This window comes from Passer montanus, unplaced genomic scaffold (genome assembly GCF_014805655.1).
Source record: "Passer montanus isolate IOZ18808 unplaced genomic scaffold, ASM1480565v1 scaffold2, whole genome shotgun sequence".
Classification (NCBI taxonomy): domain Eukaryota; kingdom Metazoa; phylum Chordata; class Aves; order Passeriformes; family Passeridae; genus Passer; species Passer montanus.
In genome coordinates this window covers 19,732,386-19,757,731 of record NW_024366591.1, presented here as the reverse complement: position 1 = coordinate 19,757,731, position 25,346 = coordinate 19,732,386, and the positions used below count along the sequence as shown (strand labels likewise).

At 38.9% G+C, this 25,346-nt stretch overlaps 1 protein-coding gene across 2 annotated transcripts in view; it reads left to right on the top strand.

The window, feature by feature from the left end:
• SCAF8 (SR-related CTD associated factor 8) overlaps positions 1 to 25,346 on the top strand; it is a 151,973-nt gene that overhangs the window by 63,481 nt on the left and 63,146 nt on the right. The window contains exon 21 of one of the 2 annotated variants that reach the window (XM_039707631.1): positions 23,605 to 24,746. The exons of the other annotated variant lie outside the window; for it this stretch is intronic. The gene's annotated coding sequence lies outside the window, so the exon portion shown is untranslated. Of the gene's footprint in view, positions 1 to 23,604; positions 24,747 to 25,346 lie in introns of those variants that run through there. 2 annotated transcript variants of the gene reach the window in all.

Genomic DNA, 25,346 nt, shown 5'->3' with positions numbered 1-25,346 from the left:
AAAGGAAGATTACTGTAGTTTTGAAGAACTGTGAAACTGAAGGATTTGTGAGGGATGTTAAGTGAATTTACTGGGGATTTACATATGTTTTCACTTGCTTATAATGTAGAATTGGTGCCTAACTGGCTGGCTGCTGCTGAGATTAACACTCTTATACTTTGGTATTTTGTTCTGCTTTTGGTAATTTCAAACATGCAAGAGTTTTGTTTATGTCAGCTTTGCAGACCAAGAAGGGTCATGTGTAGCCCTGTCAACACTCAGGAGGAGTCTTGTAAACTAAGGACAAATTACTGCTAGCCATGATGTTGATAAAAGTTATGTTAAAGGGGAAAAAAGTGATTTTCAATGCAAGAAATGCTGAATGCTTTGTTTGTGAGAGTAGGGTGTCTTTCTTAGTTTGATAGAAACTATAAGGAGAAACAGCTAAGGTAGCTGAGTTAAAGTCTAAAAAGTTCTGCAGGTATTTATTTCTTTAAATTTTTGAAAGATATTCTGACCCCTCTTTTTTTACTCTTGCTTGTAGTTAAGATTTTTTTTCTTCCTTGGATGTTGCTTGGGCTTCATTATGTGTATTTCCCAAGGCTGGTGACTTGCTGCTGTGAAACCAGCAGAGGGTGCCCAGCACATGTGTAGTCGTTGCTGTTTCTTCCCAGCCCGCTGTGGTGCAGCTTTTTGGAAACCAGAGAGCTGCTCCCTTAGCCCTGTAGAGGAGAGGTGCTCTATGTCTTCAGTACAGTTCTCAGAGCCATCCACTGCTGTGCCTCAGTGCCCTGCTTTCTGTACAGGTCCTGTGTGTACATGCTCACTGGGGTAGTTTTCACCCTCTGGTGTACCCTGTGTTGTACACTAGTTGGATTTTCTATTCCAGTTTTTTTCACATTGATTTGTACTCAGTGCTTTAAGAGGAAGCCAGAAGTTTAGTCTTACAATGTTGAAATGTGAAAGGAAATCCCAGAAAGCTAGAGATCTTCATGTGATAACCTTCTTCATAACTGACTCATTCTCACTCATCTCTTTATTAAGATCTTTGCTGGTTCCTCTCTGAAGTTTTCATTTCTGTTTTTTTCTCCCCATACTACAGTGAATATCTTTTCCCTCTGTTCAAGATCAATGTGATTGTAGTATTCTGTGCAGGTACAGAGTATGGATTAAATTATGTTCTTTACTGTGAATTAAAGGAAGGAAGTAAAGGCGAATCTGGTTTTATTTTGGTGCTTTTACAGTATAAATACCCTGTCAGTTTTTACATGGACATGAGGTTTTTCAAACACAGATTCAATAAGCTGTTTTTAAAAAACACTGCTTAAAAAGAAATCAAGCTAATGGATTTTTTTCATTGCATCTGATAACAGAAATCCTAATTTGTCCCAAACAGTAGGAAAGAGGCTTTTTTTACAGTTTTTTTTAATATCAGCAAAGAAAGATCCTTTTTTAAGTCCTTTTTCTCATGTTAGAATCAGTTGTGTGAAGAAGGCTCAAAGTGTGGTTTTCACATAGCAATACCCAGATTTGATCCTGTGGAAGTTAAGCTGTTTGATTGCTGCTTGAATTACCTTTATTGGAGTAGCACAGTAGGTCCAGCACAAAACTCTGGACAGGTCTCCCTGTGTGTGGAGCCAAGGGCAGCATGTGTCATTCATAACCTCATGTTGTCACTTGTCTGTCTTGGATTCTGTCACTCCTGTGTCAACTGTCCACCATCTTACAGAAGACATGTCAGTAAATCTCCTGTGGTCCCTTCACCTGTAAAGAGCTCCACTTGTGCATTCTTCTCCCAGCAAAGAGGAGGAAAAGTCTCCCAGCTTCCAGATTTTTAGCTGAGGCTATCCAGCTCCTGGTGAGATGAAAGGGAAGCTTCATTTGAATGTTCAGTGAATAGTAACTGGAGAGGTGGCAAGAGAGATGGCTTGGGTGGGGAAACACAGCAGGCATGTTTGTAATGGCAGCATAAAGGCTGCTGTCCACAGCAGAGCCAGGGCAGTGAGGAGATGGATGGGCTTTTGCAAAGTCACGCTGTTCACATGGCAAATGAAGGAGTACTTGTGGGTAACAAAGAAAGCCATATTCCACATATAAAGTAAAAGACAAGCTTCATTGTGTGACTGCAAAACAAAAGGAAATATGATTAGGTCTTCAAATATTTTCTGCAAATTATGACTGCCTATAGACTCAAAAGGACGAGAACTGACGATAAGTAAAAATTGTCACTTTGAAAATAAGACACATAATATCTATAATTCTCTTTATAAGAAATCAAGGTCTGAATATACATCTAAAACTATATCATTGCTAAACAAATTTATGTTGATACACTATATTCTCTCATCAAAAAATATAATGGTTCTATTCAGTTCTAGATCAGAATATTTAGGTAGTCATTTTAGTAAGAGTAAACCTAGCTACAGGAAGCAAAATAACCAACAAAAATTGCAAATGGAAAACTGGATTAAATAAATTATTATAATGCTCTCTCATTTTTTGCTAGATATAAACAACTTGAAAATAAAAATTTAAATAATTTTAACTTAAACAGTTAAAGGTAATTTTAAGTTTTCATGTTTTATGCTGCCACTGTAAATGCTGGACAGGTTCCCTGCCAGGTTTCCAGGCCCCTATGTCAGCCACAGCACCAGGAGGAGCACCTGTGCTCCTTGTGCCCGTGCTGTGGCTGTACCAACCAAGCTGCCACCCTTGGTTGGCACCTGCGCTGTCCTGGGAGGGGCATTTGGTTGGAGCATGGTGCTGGTAACACCAAGGTTGGGGATTCAGCTGGCCATTTTCTTTGGAGTTGGACTCCATGATCCTTGTGCATCCCTTCCAACTCTGAATATTCTGTGAATCTGTGTGAAAAGTTGCTGTAGCAATGAGGTGGGAAAGAAAGAGGAAGTCTTCTGTCCACCTCTTTGCTGGCCAAGTAAATGCAGGTGCAGAAAGCTCTCATTCCTGTCACAGCAAAGTACTGGCTTTCCTTGGGATCTTCTAGGGGAGGATACACTGCTGGGTGACCAGTACCTGTTTCCAAAGGTCAGCTTTATTAAAGATACTTCAAGTATCAAGAAAATAGGTTTTTTCACATGCTCATGTCATTAGGTTTGGACCACCCACCCTACTGTTGCTCATCCCCAAGTGGGCATGCCTGTAGCAAGGCAAGGTGATGTCTCCCAAAGGAGTTGCTTGAAACAAAACCTCAGAGTCATTCTGCTGAGAAACGTTCCTTGGGCAACTTAGCAAACCTTGAAAAAACTGCTGCTTCTCAGTTTGTTTTATTTTATAGCTCTCCTAGCTTTCTTTTAAAATACTCATAAAAGTCTGGGAGACCTGGGAGAAATCATTGTATCATTTGGAAGTAGTCAGAAAAATTACTCATTGTATCCAATTCTCAACATCCAACGTGGCAAACCTTTCACTGCCTAGAAATGGGATGAGATTTTGAGAGCAGAAGCTGTGTGTGTATTCAATTAAATGTTCCTAATTTTCACTAATTTGTTCTGAAATTTTGTTTATTTTCATTAATTTATTCTGGATATTTGTGCTTTCATGTGAAAATATGAAAGGAATTAACACAGAAAAGGATCTGCTTTGCTCAGGTTTTTATGGTTATCAGAGCATTGCGGTTCCCCGCTATTGCTCCAGACATGCTATATATCCTTAAAAAAATTTTGTTATTCTAATACTTTCTTAAATATTCAATGCTGACACAGCCAGAGACACTAACTTACATTAACTGAGAGACCACTGTGAGTTATGAGAGAACCTGTCCCTAGACTGGCAAAATGTCTACCTCACCTGTTTTCTACATTCCTGCCAGATTTCAAATGAAGCAGTGGGTGATTTCCTGTGATGGGACCATCAACTGTGGTGTCAGGAGCAGATGCTCACTCATCCTGCTCAGCAGCTCCCTCAGAGGGTGAGGAAGGCGCTCTTCAAACTGACCAGTGAGCCAAATCCAAGTGGTCACCTCTGACTCACAATGAATATGCATCCATACTCATTTCAAGAGAGTATAAAGTTAGTTTTAGTAATAAAAAAAAAGTATGCTGCCCAAGCATATAAAGAAGTAGATAGGAAAATAACCTTGTGGTAGAATTTAGTCAAAATTAAGTATTTACAGCTGGATTAGATTCTCCTGTAGTAAAGATAAATTCAAAAGTGCTATATCATTCCTTCTTAGGGGGCAGGTCAATTTAAAAATACTTATGACCAGTTCCTGACAGTTCAAATTAAGCTACTATTACAGAGCAGATAGCATGTTTTTTCCTTTTGTCTCCTGTGTAAGTGGATGAGATGGATTCCACTTCAGTAGCTATTCATTACACATTTGCTTTGTGCATCTAAGGTCTCAGTAGTGAGCATCTGAAAGCAGTAATTAAACATACTTGAATATGGTGTGTATGTGCTATGTAATTTAAAGAACTCCTGCCTTCTTTTCTACCCTTTTATTTCATCCTTGACAGTCTTCAGGATCAAAACAGATTTGAAGAGGTTGAAGGGCAACACTGCCAAATAGAGAGAACATAAAAATAATCCACTGGAATCTGTCTGTTGGAAACATGATTAGATCCTGAGAGGAGCACAGTGGGTCGAGAGTGTGATGCTAATTACACCAAAATCATGATCCAATGGGTTTGGTCCTTGTACAGGTTACTCATGTAACAGTTGGACTCACTGATCCTTGTGGGTCCCTTCACAGCTCTGTGAAGCTGTGAGAGCACTCATTTACACTCTCAGCAGTGCTTTAACTGTTATAATTATAAATGCTTTTGGTTTCTCATCAACACTTTGAAAAGTGCATTGAATTGCTTCCCTTGTTGATTTACATCTCCTTTTAATTATTATTCTGAAATTTAAAAATCTAAATACTAATCCATCAAAGCACACAAAATATGATTATTCTGTTTAGAATAACCAGGTGTGCTTACATTTAAAGCACATTTGGGCGCATCATTGCTTTAGTGCCTAAAGGAAAAGGAACAAACAAGTCAAAAATGGAGAAACAGAGAATAATATAATACTTCCATAAACTTGACAATTGTCTTACTTGATTGTAAGCACAATTGATAAAGCAGTGACAAGTTTTGAAGTCTAATATGTTAAAATGCTCCTTTAGTTTGTCCTTTTGTTCAGTTTATATTTCTGTTTCCTAGTTTTTTAACTTCATGACATTGTGGTTCAAGGTAGATGAGCTTGTGAGATTATTATGTTTTTTCTAATGAAACCATTTTTTTTACCCTAGAATGTGAAGTGTTACTCAAATATTTTTAAAAACCTGACATTTCTTGAAACTTGGCTGATATCCCAATGTTTTATATTAAAAGTAAGAGAAATATTACACAGAAACTGTCCTTCCACCAGCAAGCTCCTACTTGATGGTGTTAATTACCTTTCATGAATTTCAAAATAATTTGTGTAAAGGAGTTTAATTCTCTGAAATATTCTGTGTGATATCTTTCACTAATAATTTATTGAGATTTTCCTTCTTCCCATCTGCTTTCAGTGGCACTTCACATTCCTGATAGAAGCAGACAAGAGATTTTTCATTAGCACCGTGAGATATGATACCTTCTTTGGCTTTTAATTAGGTTTTTGAGAAGCAAGTGTGTTTCCCAGGATGCAAGATTTTAACTGAGACACATTTTATTGAAGTTTTACTGATGATTAAAACATATTTTAATAACTACAAGTAAATGTCCATAAGCCCAGATATAAATAGATATCTTGTCACCAAGATCCTTGAAGTTTCAATTACAGTCTTCCAGATATCTAACTGCTTTTTAGTCCAGTATAATATTTAGCTTGACTCTTTTAAACAGACTAAAATTTACAGCACTATTAAGTCACTGTTGAACAGTCAGGATGTAGCTGTAAATAGATTTACATCCTTGATTTGTCTCCTTATCTGCTTTTATTTTGTATGAACATTGAAGCTGTTTAGACATAAGGCTCAAACAAAAATATGTTTTGTATGGAAATTGCCATACAAAGTAAAGCTGTCTTATAGTTGTATTCAAAAATTGATGTATCATCACAATAAAATAGGTCTTCTCTCCCATAATAGATTATTTTTTGTTTTGCAGGAAGTGAGAGTGACAGGTTGTTTGTGAAAAATCTTTTTTTTTCATAACAGGAAACAAATGCTTTTAACTTTATTTGGTCTCTCTAGTTATATAATTGTATAACTATGGAGAGTAATCAATTACAAGACACAACAATCTGGCCTTCAGTACTAAAAGTAAAATAATAATGTTAGTCTCAGAGGTTACCCAAGTCCATCATTCCCTTCCTTTGAGGCATCTGTTCATCCTGAGTGTGATACAGGGCACTGCATAAAAGCACAAGGTCTCAAAGACACAAATATTGTTCCCCAGCAGGTGGCTGTGAGTCCTGGTGGAATTGCACCTGGAAAGTAAAGTACATTTTGAAGCAAAATGTTTGATGGTTCTTGGTAATTGTGCTAAAAAGGATTAGATTAACACAGAATAAGCATTCTGTGGGTGCTTATAAATATGCACTTCCATAGTCTTTCATGTTGGATTTTCCTGTCTCTTCCTACCCAGTATAATATCTCTTTTGTTCAAGCTTTCTTTTTTTCTAGAACTGCCCATCTCTTGCCCACACCATCACACTTCTCAAGGAACTTAAGCCAGGACTTAACTTTGTGTCCAAAGATTTGGCACAGTTAAGTACAATACTGAAAGAGGCTGTATTCTTTTTGAATGATACTAAGTTGTAAAAATGTGCTACTTTATCCTTCAAGCTCTCATCTAGGATATTTGTAAAATAAACCAATAAAGTCACAAAATACAAAATTTTATGGTGACAATTATTGTGCCTGCAGATTATCTGTAAATTCCTTCTTCTGCTTGTTTTGTGGAGATCAAAGTATCGTATTGACTTTCAGAAACCTTGATCTCTCATTGCAGCTTTTTCTCCTTCTTATCATATCTTGAGCATTTTGACAGCATGCTCCCATTTCCATGCTATTCATTCCTTGTTCAAGATAAGAAGTGTCCTTGTTTTATTATTTGTTGGAGAGGATCTGGAGCTTTCATACAAACACATCAATGGTACAATTTTAGAAAAGTCAGAGGAATCAGGAATTTTGATCTCTGTTATCATCCTGTCTTATATAAATGACTAATTTATAGGAATATGATCCATTATGTTAATGATAGTTTAATGAAAGTTGGACTGAGTGCTCATGTGGCTTACTGTATGCTTTGTGTGATAGTGGACAAATTGCTGTATGTCTCAGCATTTAGTTTTGGGGGTTTTTTGGCTTTTTTTTTTTTTGATAAAGGGTTTTTTGGCTTTTTTTGATAAAGAATTTGCTTGCCTTTTTTTTCCCCAATTCTCTGTTTTACTTGTTTTGAGTGTGACCTGTTAGCTGAGGAACATTCTTGCCTGTGTGTGTTAGGTTTCATAACAGAAGTCCTAGGAACAGATTTGGGCCCTGCTGCTGCTGCTGGTAATGGGAAGTTTTGTGATGCCTTTTCCTTTAACAACCTGTATGCTTTCAGGGAGATTTTGTCTGAACTGTTTAACAAAGACAAGGATGCTTTCGTGAAATTAGGAAGTTGCAGACAACTCTTCTGTCCATGGAGGTTCACTATTATTTTCTGTATCCTCAGTCCCTACTTGGCATAGCTTCTTCAGAGTCTATGCTGCCATAAGTGTCTGTAATAATTGTTTATTGCAGGAAATTAAAAATGGCATGATGCATAGCAGAAAGAGGAATATCTACTACATTCATAGCACTTAGCTGGTGCTGCCATTCCATGGCAAGACCGAAGCACATGCCCAATAGGGCAATCTTATAAAATAAAGGAAAGCAAGTTATTTTCTGAAAATTGATGATATCCCACTTAGTTACACCATCTGATAGAAAAGTCACCTTCAGATTTACTTTATAAGTCATCCTTACCCGTGCAAATGCGGTCTGAAGATGCTCTGGCGTGACTGTTGAATCAAAGGAGGAAATCAGTCTTTTGAGTGTTTCTTTCTTGGTCATTTCTGTAATTACAGGTGCTACTTCCCACCCCCTCCCCTCCACCTGAAGCAGTTAGAGGTGCAAACATCTATTAAATCTGAATTAATTTCAAAGGGCAATGGGCAATGAAATGTTAATGCACCCTCAGTACATTTGGAAAATAAAAAGGGAGTATAAAGGATGTTGCATTGCAAACATTTCTGTGTCAGTATTGTACTATTTATTTTACTTTTTTTTCCTTACAGGGACCATTAAAAAATTCAAATCTGGATGTCTATAAATTGTACAGTCTCATTAGTTGTCTACATTTATAATTAAAAGCTAGTGTAATATGCAGCAACTTTGACATTGTACCAGGAAAATAAAGGAAATTATCATTAAAAATGGTTGAAGCATGACCTTTACCTGAGGTATGCTGTTTTTCAGAAAGCTATAAGGCTTAGCAGGAAAGTAGATAGAACAACTGAATAATTGACAGGATCTGTTTAATCCCATTTGTCAGTTATTTTGATTTTGCCAGGACAGTAGTTATGGTCTGTTTTGTCATGTAAGAAGGAATTTCCAACATACACAGTACATTATCCAGTCTTTACATGTGATTGAGCATAAGAACAGACCTTTGGCTGTGTTTGCCTTGCTCTCCATTTTATTATTGTAATGGAGAGTAGTTTGTTTTTATAGATAATTTTGTTAAAGGTTAAGAGAAGAGAAGTAGAAATGTTTCCTTCTGCACTCTGTGCTCACTGTAGTTTGGAAAATTGATTTGCTCCATTAGAAGGAGCATCTTCAAGTAGAGACTGGGCACCTTATGCCAGGGTTGCCGTAGTCAGGCACGGGGTGTTTGTAGTACAGGGGAAAACCCATGGAGGGGCCTGGCAGCAGTGTGCAAGACTCAGCACACCCAAACTGCTCCTGCTGGCCATGCAGCTTCTCCCTCTGTGAGTCAATACCAGTTTACATGAGGATTTTGTTTCTGAAAATTCCAGTTTGACGTAAATTAAATTCTACGCTTCTTAACCAAAAAAAAAAAAGAAAAAAAGAAAAAAAAAAGTAAGAGACCTGTTGTGAATCCAGTAGTGTACAGGTGAAGTCACCTAAGGGTCTGCACGCTCAGGCTTGCCCTTCTGTGAGGGATAGGACCTTTCACAATCTTTCTCCCTAATTTCTACTCCTCAACTCTTCTAAAAGCAGCAAAACTGGTGGGCCTCACTCCAGATGTTCCCACAATGAAGCCTGTCTTTCCCTCTCACTGTCATACTGGAGTTTCTGATCCTATTTTCTCAACCATCTGGGAACAACTGTCCTGTTGGTGGCTGGGATGGCTGGCCCCTGCAATGCAGTGGCCTTACACAACTTGTCCTCCCTGGCAGAGATTTGGCACTGGTGGCTGCCAGCTGCCCCCATGGTGGGAATCTGTATGGGGCAAGCTCTTGGTGTGTCACCCCTTTTGCTCTGCATGCCATTTGCCTTGTCTAGGTGCAGCCTGGTCCCTGCCAGGCATCGCTGCAGCCTCAGCCCTGCCTATTGCTTTTAGAGCCTGTTCCTGCTCATTCTAATGCAGTCACTAACTCATTCCTCCAGTGGCCCCACAGCAGGATATACCTGAATAAACCACTCCTGTGATAATACTCCTGTAAACCACTGGAAAGGGCTATGGAAAGCAAAGATGGGGTAAAGGTATGACTGAGCATGAGCACGTTAAACAAGTGGAAGAGCATCCCACGGTGACTGAGTGGCTGCTCTCTGCTGCTTCCAGCCAATTGAATTAACCAGCTAAATGGATTTGAGAGATTTATCCCTTGTCCTGCAGGCTCCATACTTCCTGGCAAGCATCTTGAGACAAATGGCAATCATTTGCGTCATAGTATTGAGTCTCTGTGATGGAAAGTTCTGATCTGTGCCTGCTTTCTGTGGCTGAGCATGAGGCTGGACAGGTTCTGACATGGGATCACCTGGGCTGTTTGCCTGCTTTCAGGGAGAACCAAGCACACTGCTCATCTGCACATGGGTTTGTCTCACCACTGCCAGATCTTGCCATGACACCATTACATGCAATACCTGTAGATAACCTGCTGCCTGGCCAACTGCCCTCGTGTTAGAAAGCTTTTCTCCACAACTGCATACTGAGTCTTCTGCATGAGGAACATGGAGAACAATTAGTAATCATCCTCTTCCCATAACAAACCTTTACATATTTTAAATATGTTATCATGTCTTCCCTTAGTCTTCACTCTTTCTAGACTAAACAATCTATTTCTTTCAACCTTTCATTCTTCTACATCTGTTATCAATTTTTTTGTGGCTTTTACCTGGATTCCCTCCAACTGTCTCTTTCCTTCAACAGCCCAGTCGGCAGAGCTGGATATAGTAATGCAGTCAAGGCTTTGCCTCTGGTAGTAGGGGAAAAATAATTGTTTGATTTGCTTACAGTATTACTCTGGCTATATATCAGGCTCCCTTTATCTGCAAGTGGATAGAATCCTGACTTAGGGTTGCTTATAGACCACTGTAACTCCCTTCAGCTTTTTCTATGGTAATTTGCCCTTCTCACTGTGGATCTAATGCATTAATTTCAGAACATTTATCCAAATTACTGCAGTTATGGTGAGTTCTAGTCCAATCTTGTAAACTGCTTGCAACCTCACCCAGTTTAATATATTGTATCAGATGCTACAAATCTCCTTTATCACCAAAGTGTGAGATTGTCACATGTAAAAGGCATCATATTTACAACTAACTTGTTATGAGAAAACTCAAGGAAGACCTTTTTATGATTGATAACAAGTGGAAGTTATGTAATAGGATGGAGTCAGACTTTTCTCTGCCTGTTACTATCACAGCATATGATCGCCTGAGGTCACTGGTGTTTCAGCCACCAAAGACAACGTTCAGGTGCTAAATTCATCTCTGCTGAGCTGCAGGTGATGGCAGCAGTATTCTCACTGGCAAAGTTTATTTTGAACTAACAAGGTTGTTCAATGCTGCATATACTTTTCTAACACTATTGCAGCATTTTTCTTACATTTCTCTTTCTTTTCCCTGCATGTTTGCATGGTGAATTCTTTGCAGTTCTCCCAGCATGTGTACTTACTGATACCTCTTAAATTACTCCTTTGGGGCTCTAAGGTAATTAATTATCTCCTGGTATAGCCCCCTGCTCATTTACCGTGCACTGGGTTAATTTGCTGCTGTGCTTTAGTGCTGCCCTTCTGTAAACTAGTCCTCTCTTTTGAACTCTTTCCCCCTCTGGATTGCCTTTGCCTGGGGGTGTCCTTGATTAGTCTCTGAAGCTGGCTGTGGCTGCATTCCCTGTGCTTCTCTAGCACTGGTCTGCTCTTTCCTTCCTAGGAATTATTAAATCTCTCATTTTATAACCACTTTGGTTTGATTTCCTTTTCATCACTAAATTCTAAAAAGTTCTACAAAACTAGAGTTAAAACTAGAACACCCTCCCATGTCTTTTATGGCCTGCCAAATTACTTCTTCAGCAAATACTTGAGTATGTTTTTCTCCAGGAAAAATAAAGGAGGTGTTCAATACCAAAGTTTTTCCATATTCTAATTTTGAAAGCCTTCTGAGTTTTTGTATGCTTCCATGGAGGAGTTCTTTCATCCAGGAAGCCAACAGAAGACCGTTTCAAAGGTTGTCCTCACTTCTTGAAGTAACCAGGGGAATACTTTCATGACCTATAATCTAATGCTTTCTACAAACCAGTTGTAGCTGAGAAACACAGCCTGACCTCAGAAGCCAAATATTGTTTTAAAACATATTCTGTAACTTTTAAAAATACATCTGGAAAATACTTCCTGAAGAAACTACAGGGGGTTCTGTGCCTCATCAATATAATGGCAAGCACAAAGCGATGAGATAGAACCAGCTGTTATGTCATACATATATATATATATCACACACTATCCTTGGGACACATTGTCAACATGCAGCATAACACATATAATCTCTCCTGAGCAGTGAACAAAGCAGAGCTAAGACTGGCAGGATCTTCTACAACCTATATAAATATTAAAAAAAGAGTTGAACAAGATACATCTTATATCGGTACATCACCTGGTGAGAGCATTGGTCTCAGAGTGAAGAATTTATGGTTATTCTGTCTCTTATGGAGCAGACTGAAATCCTGCATCTGCAGCCCTTTTTTCCTTTAGGGAAGGATCTCTGTGGTTCAGCTATTAGAGAAAGTTTCTTATTTTCTTTGTTTAAAAAATATTCTGTAATAGTTATTTCAGACCTCTGCAAATGGATGACAAATAGCCACATTTTAGTTAAACCAGAATGTTCTTTAAAATCATTTCTTACCCTGCTTTCAGTGCTATTTTCGTAGCTCTGTGGGTAACAACAGCATATTTCTTTCTTTGGAAGTTCCAAATACTAGAAATACTTTAGGGGAGTGATTTTGGTTCAGTTTGTATTCATACAGATAGGTTATATATCATGCGTGTTATATAATGCCTGTAATTTAAGAGTCCACAATGAAAACAAAACATTTATTATATTCAGAGACATTTCCAGGGAGTGAATAACTATGATTAAGTGAATAGGCCATTAGCTACCACTATTACAGCTCAAATGCAGCTGAAATAGCATTTATTTAGTGGTAAAAAATATTTGGCAGCATTGCTCTTGCAAAAAAAACCCCTAAAACTTTACATTTGGAAAGCCCTCTACATTCCTAGGAATCTCCAAAGAAATGGTATTTAAAGGCACCAGACTCAGTTTTCCTAGGCTGTAACTTTATAAGAAATATACTAAGTATATAATTTAGGTGAATATCGCATTTTAACAATCTTATACCAACATATGTAAGAATTCAATAATCAAAGTAGCTGTGGGCGTGAAGTTTTCTATGAATTGATTAAGCCTTCTCACTCAATTATCTCAAATTTTTTGTACACATTTACTTCTGGTCAGATGCATTTGTTCTCTGCAGCACATACCTTTTCAAAAGTATTTGGATCACTGAGGAAATATGTTCTGCAATTAGAGGAAAAAAGAAATACCTCTTCATTTGAGCAGAATTACTAATTAAATAATGATGGCAAGATTTTTCTGTTAGTGATATGAGCCAAAGAGCCCAATCTAACAGATACTAAGTTACTTACAGTATTTTACTTTATGTCTTGATATTGAAATAGATTGTTCTTTTTTGTATATCTTAAAAACCTTCTCTTGCAATGGCTACTGAAAGCTTTGCTTATAATAAGAGTTTTCCTTTATGATGAATTTTTGTTCAAAACAAGAAACAGAGTATTTCTTCAAGGTATCATTAAGGATCTTTAATATTAAATTTAATATTATTGGCAGTTGAATCTGATCAGAAACCAAAGATCCTCTGAAGTTTCTGTATCTTCTCTGTCTCAAACAACTTGCTGTTGTATTTCAGGATTTCTATAATGTCAAATCTCTTCAGAAATGATGGTGGTAGTTACAGTCAGAAGATATTATAGTAATTTGAAGAATATTTCTCGTTTAAATCCTTTGGTGAACAAGAATTATATGAATTTGGCTGTGTTGCTCTCTGGAGATCCTTGGCATCCAGAACAGGCTGCATTCCCCAGCTGACTGATTCTGATGGATAACTTTCTGTGGATTGGATGGTCTGTGGTGAAGCTGAGGGACAGACTCTAGCTCTAGTGATTGTCTTTTTTTTTTTTTAGAAAAAAATACTGTCTCTTCACAACTGAAGTTGATTTTTTCCCCATTTCTTGGAAAAAACCAGTGTCTTTTGACAATTGTACACTTGAAAAAGCGAAACATTTTGAAGGGCCTAATATTGATCTTCACAAAATTTTAGAAGTGGACATTTGCAAAAGAGATAATGTTAAAAGCAGAGATATGAAGAGAATGCAACTACCAGTCTTTAAAAACAGATCAGTTTTTGTCAGAGCTAATGGAGAATAATGGTGATGGAGATATTTCTTGATATGGAGAGTTCAGAAATGAAAGATGGGATCAGGAGCTGGTAAAATAATAAGTTCTTCCTGACTGTGGTAATTGTTTATACAGAGGTATTCCCATTCTTGTTTGCTAGGAGGCACATTATCATTTTTTTAAGAGACAGATTTAAGCACACCAAAAAGTCTAAAATGTAATAAGAGAGAAAGTTAAAAAAAATAGCAGTTCATCCAGTTAACCTGCCAGGTTGGACTTAATAGCAGTAAGTCATTGGGAGACCACAGCTGGCATCATAGCAGCCTGTAGTATTCAACAGGTGAAGAGCCTTGGCAGTGCTCTGGAGCTCTGTCCCATAATTATTATCTGAGGTATTTTTTATATGTTGTGGCATTTGATTGGAGTAACTGAAATGAATGAGCAGTAACAGCAATGCAGGTTGAGTCAATGTTTTTAGAATTTGCAGAGAGGTAGCTGACTAGAAAATGGAGTTAATGATCTGAAACAAAATGACCTACAGGAAGATTATCTTCTGCTTATTTAATGCTGGACTGGTCTACTGTCAACACAGAGACATTTGCAGAATAACAAGAGTATGGAAGTAAGAGGCATTCTGTTTACATAATCTATACATTTTAATTAAGTTGCCAAAATATTTTTAGTTCCAGGCCCAACAAGACAGAACCAGTTACTGACTTTGTGATCAATAGCAGCTGACGTCACAGAGAAACCACAAGTAATGACAAATCATAACTTGGACTTAAAAAGATTATTTAAGTCATTAATTAAAGCTAAATATAAATAATTGCGTTTAAATGTAGACTAATATTTTCAAGCAATTTTTAGGATCTTTAAGAGAAGCTCCATGTTGTAAGGTTCATCTTTACTGGCTATTCATGCATTTCTAATTCACCAGGGACATAATTCGTGTACTGCAGCAATTGGAAACAGTACTTCCACTGCAAAGTAAGAACTGTGAAGGGCATGTGGGGAAGCAGGCTAATGGTCTCCAGTACCTGGCTAAGACCAGGCAGAAGATACAATTTTTAGACAGCAGAGTGCACACAGAGGAAGCACATTGATTCTGCAGATTGACAAAACCCTAGCAGATGGGTGGGTACCCTTCATCCAAAGGGGATGCTGCAAGATCAGGATAAAATTTAATAGCACAAATATGAAGTTGGGTGTTCAATGAAGTAAAGTTTCTACAATTACTTTTTGGAGACAGCAAAACAAGTGAGAATAAAAAAGTATGTTTATTAGTTATGAGATATTTCTGAGCTATTGGTGAAGTTATGTTAAAAAAAAAAAAGTGAAATGCTATCTTAGGACATATCAAGCAAGGTAACTCCAGCAGAGAAAGTGAAGTTATCAGTGTCTTAATCATAGAATCACTCAGGTTGGAAAAAGGCCTTTAAGTTCATCAAGTCCAACCATTAATCCAAGCTCTGCCAAGTCCACCACTAAACCACGTCCCGAAGGACCAGTTCTACATGACTTTTAAATACCTGCAGGGATGAGGACTCAACCACTTCACTGGGAAGCTTGACAACCCTTTTCATAAAGAAAATTTTCCTAAGATCCAACCTAAACCTTCCCTGGTACAACTTGAGGCCATTTCCTTTTGTCCTGTTGCTTGTTACTTGGGAGCTAAGACTCATCCCACCCGGTTACAACGTCCTTCCAAGGAGTTGAAAAGAGTGATGAGGTCCCCTCTGGGACTCCTTTTCTCCAGGTTAAACACCCCCAGCTCCCTCAGCCATTCCTCATATGACTCACTCTCCAGACACTTCACCAGCTCTGTGGCCCTTCGCTGGATATGCTCCAGCACCTCAGTGTATTTCTTAAATTGAGGAGCCCACAACTGCTCACAGGATTTGAGGCTCAGCCTCACCACTGCTGAGTACAGGGGAAAAATCCCTGCCCTGCTCCTGCTGGCCACACCATTGCTGATCCAGGCTGGGATGCCATCGGCCTTCTTGGCCACCTGGGCACAGCTGGCTCATGTTCAGCTGCTGTTGATCAGCACCCCCAGGTCCTTTTCTGACAGGCCACTTTCCAGCCACTCTTCCCCAGCCTGTAGCCCTGCCTGGGGTTGCTGTGACCAAGTGCAAGACCTGGCACTTGGCTTTGTTGAACCTCAGCCCACTGCTCCAGAGATCCCCCTGCAGAGCCTTCCTGCCCTCCAGCAGATCAACATTCCCACCAATCCTGGCGTCATGTAAAAACTGACTGAGCATGCTCTTGATGCCCTTCTCTAGAACATCAATAAATACATTTAACAGGACTGGCTCCAACACTGAGTCCTGGGGAATCCCACTTGTGACAGGCCACCATCTGGATGAACTCCAATTCACCACCACTCTGGGCCCAGCCATCCAGCCAGTTTTTAACCCAGTGAACTGTGCAGGAACTCCTGTCCAAGCCAGGAGCAGCTAGTCTCTCCAGGAGAGTGCTGTGGGAAACGATGTCAAAGTCCAGGTAGACAACAAGCACAGACCTTTCCTCATCCACTAATCAGTCCACCTTGCCATGGAAGGAGACCAAATTGGTCAAGCAAGACCTGCCTTTCACAAAGCCGCAGAGTCTGAGTCTCATCCCCTGGTTGTCCTGTACATGCCATGTGGCATGTCCAGGCACTCAAGATGACCTGGTCCGTGACCTACCCTGGGACCAAGGTCAGGCTGACAAGCCTCTAGGTCCCTGGATTCTCCTTTCAATCCTTCTCATAGATGGGCATCACATTTGCCAACTTCCAGCCGTCTGGGACCTGACTGGTAAACCGGGACTGGTGATAAATGATGGGAAGTGGCTTGATGAGCACTTCTGCCAGCACTCTCAGTATCCTTGAATGGATCCCATCCAGCCCATAGACTCGTGTCTGTCTAAGGGGTGTAACAATTTCCCCGTGGATTAAGAGGCTTCATTCTGCTCCCTATCCCTGTCTTGCAGCTCAGGAGTCTGGGTACCCTGAGAACCACTGGCCTTTCTATAAAGACTGAGGCAAAGACATTAAGTAGTTCAGCCTTTTCCTCATACTTTGTGGCTGTATTTCACCCCACATCCAGAAAAATATGGAGCTTCTCCTTAAGCATTTTTATTGTCTTTTATAGCTGTAGCTGGATTAAGTTCTAGTTAGGTTTGGGCCCTTCTAATTTTCTGTCCACATAACCTCACAAGATCCCTGTAGTGATCTGGACTTCTCTGCCCCTTCTTCTAAGGATGATAGACTTTTCATTTTCTCCTGAATGCCAGCTGAAGCTCTCTGTTCAGTGAAGTCCGTCTTCTTTCCTGACAGCTGATCTTTTGGCATGTGGGGATGGCATGCTCCTACACTTTTAAGATGGTTTTATTTTAAGAATGTCCAGCCCTCCTGGATTCCTTTGCCCTTCACAACTGCCCTCCAAGGGACTCTGTCAACCAGTCTCCTCAACAAAACTTTGTAGGATAAAGTCTCATCACTCATGTTCCAGCAAGATTAAATCAAAAAGAAGACACTGAGAAGCAAGCTAGGGAAAGAACAGGAAAGCCAAGAGGCAAGAGGATGCTAACAGATGTTGACTTAACCCAGTAAAAGGAAATTTGGGAAAGAGATTGTGAATACAGTCTCTCTAACGATCTCCAAGAAGCATACACCCAAAAAGGAGAAAATATCCTTATTGTAAACACAAATTTCACAATTATAAATTGATCATGAAAATGCAGGCTTCAGATTGGGAAAAAAATATTCTAGTCATCAAAGCAATGAACTTCAGGAACAGAAAGATTTAAAAAAAAAAATTAGGATAGAGCTTGGCCAGTTAATGCAGTTAATAGAAAAGAATGGGAGAGGCCTGCATGCTGAGACCTTTCAAAGTAGTATCCCTACTTTGTACCCCTCCTATTCTACATAGTAAAGGGTTATGGACTATTTTGCATGCTCCAGAGTTTGCTGTCAGGAACCAGAAGCTCATAGGTATTCACTAAAAAATCAAGAGACTTCAGCTGTGAGAGAGATGAAAAATCCTGGGGGTTTGGTTTGTCTCAAGCTTGTTTTGGATTGCCACAAGCCATCAGTGTGTTACAGCCCTGACAAACACCCAGAGAGGTGTAAGAGCTTCCAGTCCATTTCAGGGTGGGGTTACTGATTTGGGCTTCAGCTCACTTCCTCCACACTGCTGGAAGCCCAGCCAGGAGTTACTGCTTTGAGAACAGTACAGAGAGCTGCTGTGTCCTGCTGGCATACAATTCATTAGACAATTCCAGGTGATACTCAGTGATTGTGCAATGGCTTTTTATTTGCTGTGTCCCAGTGTGCCCATTTATAGGAACACACCAGCCCCACAACTGGAAGGCAGCAACATCCAACCCACCCAGCAACATCTTGTGTGAGGGGGGCGCTGGTGCCGAGCGCTCCCCTCCCAGTGCTCACACCAGGGCAAAACTGCACTTTGGGACAAGTTCTGCTCTCTGGGACCCTGACAGCAAACAGCTCCCCGAATCAGTCACAGGCACCTGCAGGCTGACCCACCTCCTGCAAGCTGGAGAGGTCCAGGTTATTTCAAGGCTTCTCCTGCAGGACTGATGCAGCGTGGCTGCAGTCACACTGGCTCCCAGCTCTCCCACGGAACCTCTGGCTGTTGTGGGGATGCTCTCGCCATGCCTGCCAGCTCTGGGCACCAACCCACCCCGAGCTTGTCCTCACAGCCTCACAGCTTCAGCGCATACCAAAAGGCTTTGCTTGAAGTGCCCCTGCTGTGTTTATGGATGTGCCTTTGCCTTGAAGCAAACCAGAAGCATTCCTGCAGTCGAGCTCAGCTGTGGAGAGATTAAGGCTGTTCTTCATTAACACCTTGAAGTGTTGTTTGCAGTTTCCAGCTCGCACCATCTGCCATTCCATAGCCACACCAGTGAACACTGTTTGGCTTGAATGTAGATGAAGTGTTCTAGCAACTATGTCAAGAGTTGGCTCATGATCAAGTTTCAGTCATGTAAGTGTGTAGGCATAGCCCCAAACAAACTTAAATCTTTCTCTCCATCATGGCAAGACAGAGCAGGATAATTGCGTCAGCCAGCAAAGCTGGAGGACAGTATATTTGGATGTTTCTTGTCATGCAAATGTCAAATATTTAAAAATTGTGCCTTCCAAGGTTATGAGACTGGCTTTAAAATAATGTAATCTTAAAATAAATGTTCTAGAATTCCCTTTCATCTTCTGATTTTCTCAGATTCTTTTGAGCCTATCAGCACCTAAAAATCATCTATGAGCATAGAAAACTAAACTAAAATATGAAAACTCCTATTCATGTAGGAAAAATTCTTTTCAGAAGGAGTAGTTTTACAGAAAAACATCACATAGTGGAGCTCACGAGACACTCTCTGGAGCTGATAACACTGGATTTGATGAAGCCAGGGACTGAATTGGCCAAAGTTTGCACAGCTGTAAGAATGATATAGTTCAGATTACAGAATTTTTGCTGACAGAAGATACATATGGAGTGAAAAATACCAGGTATCGATTACCTGAAAGGAAGAGAAGAAAGTAAAAAGGTCAGAGGAGGCTACAGTTGTTGTCTTGTGCAGTGCAGTACAAGCATTTTCAGTCACACAACAGGGAAGCTGCTTCAAAGCTGTGAAATTCTTCCTTCAGCCCAGAACTCACTCACTCCCATAAAAAGCTACTTGATGCCAGCCTAGATTTTAGAGGACTGACAACTGGATTATCACTTGGTACCCTAATCAGGTTTTACCTACTGAATGCAGTGTGCCACTGGACTGTTCATTTCTAACTGATATCACATACACCACTATATTCAGTGCAGGAAATCTTTGAAAGTCCTTCAGATTTTTAAATCATGTTGTGTAGGATTTTTTTCCAATGGTTTTAAATTGTTTTAAATTATACACTGCTTGTGTTTAAAGTATACTTTTTAAAGGCGATTCATGTGGTTATTAAACTAGCAAATTCTTGTTAATTTTAAAATACACTTCTAAATAAATTCTCTAGACTTTTAGAGACTGTTAACCATTGTAATTAAGTATAGTTTAAATTTAGCACGTTGTAACTTCCCTTTAGTCATAAGACTATGCCCAATAATTTGATGATATCAAGTCTCAAAGGTATATTCTAACATTTAATATTTGAAGTATATGAATCTTTTTGTATACAGATGCAGAAATAACATAGCAGTTCAAATATTGAACATTACTGCAATTTCTTCCCCTAAAACTCCTTGGGCTGAGTCATAGAAAACACTCTGATAATTTTCAAGTTTCATACTGCCTCTTCATAAATGACAGCACAATATACACAAAACATCATACGACATTCCAAATGTTATTATTATCTTGATAGAGGCTTCTCTAACATCAGGGACAAGGGCTTCATAATTTAATTCAAGTATTGCAATGATCAGCATTCCCACAGCTTAAGACATCTGACCTCAAGGAACAAACAGATTGCGGTATGTCATTATCAGTAATCTATTCTTTAACCACAAACTTTCTCTGAAATTTAAAGTCAGTTAAATTATGTAAATTCTATGCTGCTTGCTAAAATGAGAAAATTTTGCACTTTCTATTAATCTCTATTTGATAACTGCAGTCTTAATTATATTGAGTGTTACTAATTTTCCCCCTGTCAGCCAACACACGTTTGCAGTATTTAAAAACAGACTCCTGTTTCTCCTTTTGAAAAGAAGGCGTGGGACTCATCTCACTTTACTCTTGCAGTACATTTACACTGCAAAGCTGACTGCTCTGTCTCTGTAGCACAGAGTGAGCGCTGTGCAGTGCGAGTCACACACCCACACACCTCTCGTGGCTGCTCCTGCCTTCTCCTGCCACCACTGACTGGCTCCAGATAACTCTGGTTGGATACTTTTGCTTGCCATGGATTGCAAAGAGAACAAGAGAGGAGTCACCATTACACATCTCTCCATCTCAACAAGCTATCAACCTGGACTTTCAGTAATGCTTCTGACTGAACAGTTTGTCTCTCTTTCCTTGTCACTGTTAGCAAAGTCTTGGCTCTCAGAGATCCTAGCCCTTTTGACAAAAAGATAAACGTGATTCTGGTATCAGTATGTCTAAAATTCTTGATAAAATCTCCAAAATCTCTGTAATTTATAATCCCTAGAGCTGTTCTCAGTAAGCAGCAGACATCTGTTTTGTCTCATTTTCAGGACTTTTGACTTCCTGCAAAAAGCAGGTTTTTTATGGGATTTCCTCTCTGCCTTGGCAGTCAGACAGCAGGCTGTACATCATGAGCAGTCAGGTTGGCTCACCTGTCCTTATCCTATTTCCTTACTTTCCACTGGAGGAAGCTGTGGGTATTTGTGTGTACTCTTTATGCTGCTGCCTCTCTGTCACCACATATTTCTTAGAGGAAGTCAGTCTCGCTTTTCTTTCACTGGAAATCCAGTGGGATATATCCCTAAATATAAAATCAAATTTTGTGTTAGTTGGAGGTGGGCTTTGTGTTGTATTTCAGCTTCTGCTGGCCTCCAGTTGCTCCAGTCCAGAAGAACTGGGGACTCTGTTTCCACCTTGGAGAGCAAGTTATTTCACTTTTCTGAGTAGCAGATGGCACAAACAAAATATATAATAGAGTGAAAAGTAGAAGAGGTCTGCTAATAATCCAGATTAGGTTAAGAAGAGTGATCTGTGCCTCCTGTATTTGTGGAATTGTCTTATATCTCCATAAAGATTAATATAAATGGTAACCTTTTCTTTGCAAAGCTCAATATGACTGGTCCTGTCGGTCTCAGCAGTCGTTTTCAGTATATTTCTGATCCAGTTATCTTTTGCAAGATAAACAGTAAACAGTAATTTTGTGGTCTAGAGTTGTGTGAAGTTGTGCAACTGATTTGTTTCTAAACTGTAGTGGTATGTGTTGTTTTCTAAGTGGAATGTTTCATTGAACAAAACTCAATTTTAGAAGGCTGTGAAACAATTCCATTAGTCTAAATTGAACAATAAAGCACATACTTCATAAAAGTAGCCATATAGATGTGAAATCTGTTGTTAGGAAGACTTGTGTTATCACTTGAAATCTTTCCATAATGGTTCTATTTTTCTATTTTAAAATCTATATAATTCTTCTTAAAATATGTTTGCTAGTATGAGCAGCTTTATTTAAACAAGACTGTATGGCAAAATATTTCAGTTGTTATTATTCCTGTGTACTGGGGAAACTGAGCTAGAATGAATTATTATTACGTGAATGCGTAAATTATTTGGAAACCATAAACAAAGACTAGTTCGCAATGATACTCCATTTAGTAGAGTTTTTCAAGTGTTTTTTTCTTGTTCCAGTAATATTCAGTATTCTCACTGATGGCTTGGATGAAAGGTTAGAATGTACACTTAATAAATTCATAGAGCAAAACAAGCATTTTGGAAGCAAGGCTGTGGAAAATGACACAGTAAAGTATGCTGATGTTTAAAAATAAGTTAGACAAACATCAGCAGGTATTGCATTGGTCAGGGGTGAGCAAAGAGATCTCTCACATCAGCTGCTACCTCTATTCTTTTAGTGATTTCTATTTATGTGATAATTATAAGAATAATAATTATACATAAAATAAGTATTTTGTGTAGCTCCACAAAATTGCAGGGTATGTAACCAAAAACTTAGCATTGGTTCTGGAATTCATTACATGGCTTTTGTATTTAACTTAGATTGAAGCAATTATACTTCTTATCATTCTGCCCATGTCAGTACTGATTGAAAATTACTAGGGTCTGATGGCTTTGTGAATGGTCTTCATGAAATAAATATGTGACCATAGTCAAATGTCTGTGGGTAGGATATAATGCATTCATACTTGTAAGAAATTTTGGCCTTCAACCTACTCACAGTTCATTGAAAAAGATGGACACCTTGAGGTTACCAAGGCAGAGGTACCTCTGCCTCTCCTTCTACATTTTCTGCAACAAATATATATTGGAGGTGTATTCATAGTTTTTCCATCTTAGTCTGTGATACTAAAAGTTTCATTTTCTTTGGACTTCACTGAGGACTATCTGAAAAAATTATAATTGGCAGAAAATAACAATAGCTAATGTTCAGGTTTGTTTTGACCCTTGGTTCTGTGATGCCCATTCAGTGAGTCATTTATGAAGCTTTTATAGTTGTTACCAATATATAATGAACATGAAACAATAGATAATGTTCAGGTTTGTTTTGCCCCTTGGTTCTGTGATGCCCATTCATTTATGAAGCTTTTATAGTTGTTACCAATATATAATGAACATGACCAATATGTGTTAGAGATAGTTCTACAACAAACTCATATAAGCCACTTATTAACCAGTTGGATTCTTGCTCATTGTTAATCCTTTACTCTGTATCTTGTGTACAGTGTGTGAGAGAGACAATGCAGGACTTCAATCGAGAAAATCTGCTATACAAAAATAACTTTTACAAGGATAATATTATACTGACTTTTTTAAAGTACTAAGCTACTGGACATTTATTTTTTAGATAACGGTATGTTTAATCCTGGATAATGTTTTAGGAACCCTACAATATAAGGCCTTTCTCCCCCATAAGCATTGTGTGGCTAACAGAGGGACTGTAAACTTTATCCCAAATCCTATCTCAATGAAACATTTACTATTGCATGGCTGGAAAAAAAAAAAAAAAGTCTCATTTATAGGACTTTTTAAAAATTGGAATTAAACTCTAGCAACCAGTGATGACTAGTTATTGTTCCTTTTGTCAACAGGCAAGATGAAGGAAGTTCTGGCAGCTTACCATGTCCCGGGCTCTGCAGAGCTAAGTGAGAAGTGCGCCCACGTTCTAGCACACACCACATCCCATCGGCCTTGGGTCTGGAGTGCCAGAAGGATCCCAGCGCTGCGCTCTGAGACGGCTCTGAGCACCTCAGTACCCCGTTACTGACAGAACCCAGGGATGGCAATATTACACACCAGTATTACCTGTCTGGGGCAGGTTTAATTTTATAAATTAAAACAATAAACTCTATGAGTTTCTAGACCATATTTGTGCTGTTGAGGATGATCTGCTCAGATGAACAGTTTTGCATCCATCGAAGAGACAGGTTCTTCTGCTGGACCAGAAGATGACAGTGGACTGTATATTGTAACTAATATCATTTGTAGCATCTCCTAGTGCAAATAATTGAAGAACAGGTGGCAAGAAAATCCTGTGGGGAATAAGACATGCTCTGTTTTGATCTACAGATTTTTTTAAAAGTTTTGTTTTTTTAAAGATAACCACTTTTAGATAACACTATGTGTGCAGTCTATGTGCAGCTCTTCACTGTGGCTATCTGTATTCCAGAGATGACGAATTCCTTGTAAGACACCTCAGCCTTTTAAAATTTGTGATTAATCCTTAAATTATGAGATGATAATGAAAAACTAGAAGGGAAAACTTCTAGGGCTTTTATTTGACTGGATGTCTCCAATTGCTTCCCGTTACTACTCCTAAAAGGAGAAGGAAAAGGCAGGAAGTAGAAATTAAACACAAAACCCCCCACACTGCATTTCTTCTTTTGGCATATGCACCTATCTAAATGTGTGTTTGATCTAATATCCAAGGAGAGAGAAACAGCTAAAAGTTAGCTGAGCCATCACACAAAAGGTCTGTGTTTTTGGGCAGTATTTGCTAATTTTGTCTCTTGAATAGCTATAGAAAAGAAGGAATATGTATATGCCCCAACATATGTGAAAAGGACATACTTGCCATTCCTTTATTTATTTTTTCTCTTTCAAAAATTAAAGTGTCAGTTATTTGGAATGCTGTAGTCTGTGGTCTCTTTCTGTTTGTTTAGTGAGAACCTTCCAGCAAAATCATTCCCATTACAGTGTAACTGCATGGTGACCACAGCTTTGGGCCTGTATAATAAAGATCTAAATTCAAAATTTTTTTTCTCAGCATTTTCTCTATTTTTATGTTGCATCTGCAGGTCTTTATTTGGGAGTTCTGCTCATTGCTGTGAAGATTTGGCAATATTTTTAGGAAGGAATGTATTTATGTGGTTGAACCTTGTTCTCCTTTGTATTATTATTTACAACAGATTAGAGGGCAGATACAAAACGTTAACAAATCAAAAGAGATGCTTAAATTCAATTTGCACATGATCCCCCGAGACAATAAGGAGATCAGGCTCTTTGCATCCTTGATTTAAGGCCATGCTCAAGTATTTGGCATCTGGTCTCTATTAATTAGTAATTCTGCAAAGGTATTGGAGGCAAAAGCTGCAGAAAAGTTGAGTCTAAGCTGGCTTTGATTTGCTGTGTGTGATCTATTGTGCTGAACACACAGCTGTGCTGTACAGCACAGTTCAAAAGCCAGTCAGATTCCTTTTACTTCCTCCTTCTTATTTTCTTCTCCAAAGACAAAATTTTAAATTATAAAAATGTTCTTCATGTAGCAATGAAGTTTGTGTGAGCAAAAACTGCTCATGGCATTTCAAAAATAAATGTGGTCCTGACAAGGCTA